General features: G+C 35.7%; 1 long non-coding RNA gene across 1 annotated transcript; it reads right to left on the bottom strand.

Moving 5' to 3' along the window:
- Positions 1–496: 496 nt before the first annotated feature.
- LOC130817580 (uncharacterized) lies at positions 497–2,014 on the bottom strand. Its single transcript, XR_009043822.1, has 3 exons — positions 1,502–2,014; positions 1,210–1,316; positions 497–913 (listed from the first exon to the last, which is right to left on the bottom strand). It is a non-coding gene; the product is annotated as an uncharacterized LOC130817580 (long non-coding RNA).
- Positions 2,015–2,465: the final 451 nt, after the last annotated feature.

The raw sequence follows: 2,465 nt of genomic DNA, 5'->3' as shown, positions 1-2,465 counted from the left end.
ATCGAATAAAATATGGTTTGATTTGGTTTTGATGAAAGTCCAAACGGTTGACCGAAGTTTCACCCCTACCCACGACAACCTACTTTTTTTTTTCCCTTTTTTTTTCATTTTGTTTTAAAAAAAATTTAGATCTTTTCACGGTATGATGTAGGATCACCTACATCTAATGAGCTAGCTAAAGTCAATATTATCATAAAACAAATGGGAGAAGCTCAAGTTGTTCAAGGTCCAAAAGTCAAGCCCTTTAATTTCGTAGTCATAAACTAAGTCTTTTTTTTTTAATTTTTTTATTTTTTTTTTATTTCGAGTATTTGGGTCCTTTTGTTGTCTTCAAGATGATTAAAGCCAGGTTTAGGATCAAGCTTAATCATTTCTCATGCTTAGTTAGTCGAGTTGTACTTTTCTTTTATTTGAGTTTAGTAATTAATTTTGCTCATGGGTCGAATATTATGCGATTGAAACGCAAGCAATCAGCCAAAAATATGAAGCAAATAAATCAAGGAAATATGAAGAATATATTAAAATTTCATGAATATTTTATTCAAGAAAAAGTCAGCAAGTGGATCAAGAAAGATTAAATAGTATTCAGCAAAATCAAGCCGTTTGAGACACCACTTGCAGCTGAAATTTTGAGCACTATTTCTTGAAGATTGTGTGGGATATATCATGAAGATCTTATCTACTTGTCAGCCCCAAAATATCATTTGAAGATTAGTCAAATATATTGCAAATAATGGCTGATTTGTGCTTCAGATCCACCGAGTGACATTCTGCACGAGTGTGATATAATTGAGTACCACCTTGTAGTCTTTCTGAAGGCAAGCCTTCATTGCTTAGTGCCAGCATCACAATCCTTTTTTCCTCTCTTTCGGCTTCGGATGTGCTACTCTGCTCTCTCTCTATCCCCATATCCCTACACACAAAAGTGGCTAATCAAACAAACTAGGAACTTCTAATACCATGGATAGAGATTGTTTTCCTCCAATAAAAAACTAGGATTTACCCAACTGAACATGCAAATTAATCAAACAATTCCCCACCTGACCCAGCCCGACAGCCACTCCCCAGGCCCCAGCCCAGCCCCGACAGCCACCCCCTCCCTCTGCACGACTGCACCACCACTGAAACCACCCTAAATTGAGTATATACTGACAGTCTGACAATTAAATACACGATTAACACAATAACTCTAGGTTGTCAAAATCTAACCTTAGAGACTGCTTCAAATTCTTCAATGGAGGAGAGAAAGCTCAGAAAGTCAGAAGCCGCTTCAATGGAGAATTTCGAGTACGCTCCACAAGACCACAAACCAAACCCTGCAACACATTAGCAACCAAAATGGACTCAATTATTAAACTAGACTCCAAAAATTATGTTAAATTCTTCGAGTATCTATAACCAATAGTTCAATTATCCAACTTCGAAGAACCCTAAATTGAGTATATACTGACAATTAATTAATTAAATTAGGTCAATGACTAAAGAAAAAGAAGCATCTAACCTTTGAGACTGCTTCAGTGGAGTAGAGAAAGCTCAGAAGCCCCTTCAATGGAGAATTTCGAGTACGCTTCAATAGAGGAGAGAGAGAGAGGAAGTCGTGGTCTGCGTCTGTGTTCTGGCCTTCCGGGAGGAGAGATAAGGGAAGGAGTCAAGGAGTACCGTGATATAGGTTGGCTATGCCTCAAAACAAAACCAAGCTATACGCACACGTAGTTTGCTGTTTTCGTTCTAATGAATTTATTTTCGTGATTTTTGTGGTTTTATAACAACGGAAAAATGAAAAGGATATGTTGATTTCTCAACTGAAAATGGCTTGCCAAAGGTTGCTTCGATACAGATACACCACGAAACAAATCTAAGGGTTCCTAAGAACACATTCAAACTTTAGCCAAAAGAATGAAAAGCATAGGAACTTAAATTTACTTAAACTAATCCAAGTTAAAGTAAATTGCAAATAAGAACAAGGAAAATTGCTCAATAGAAAGTTTGTATTAAAAGTGTTTCAGCCTATAAGAAACAAGCTAAGCCTATTTATACTACAAGGAGATAAGCTTGCAAGGAATACAAAATAGCAAAGAAAATTCAGAAATGACACCCACTTGCAACGGCTACAAATCAGCCATTATTTGCAATATATTTGACTAATCTTCAAATGATATTTTGGGGCTGACAAGTAGATAAGATCTTCATGGTATATCCCACACAATCTTCAAGAAATAGTGCTCAAAATTTCAGCTGCAAGTGGTGTCTCAAACGGCTTGATTTTGCTGAATACTATTTAATCTTTCTTGATCCACTTGCTGACTTTTTCTTGAATAAAATATTCATGAAATTTTAATATATTCTTCATATTTCCTTGATTTATTTGCTTGATATTTTTGGCTGATTGCTTGCGTTTCAATCGCATAATATTCGACCCATGAGCAAAATTAATTACTAAACTCAAATAAAAGAAAAGTACAACT

The sequence above is a fragment of the Amaranthus tricolor genome, chromosome 7 (assembly GCF_026212465.1).
Source record: "Amaranthus tricolor cultivar Red isolate AtriRed21 chromosome 7, ASM2621246v1, whole genome shotgun sequence".
Classification (NCBI taxonomy): domain Eukaryota; kingdom Viridiplantae; phylum Streptophyta; class Magnoliopsida; order Caryophyllales; family Amaranthaceae; genus Amaranthus; species Amaranthus tricolor.
Note: the sequence above shows the minus strand (reverse complement) of the source record. Positions and strands in the feature narration are given on the sequence as shown.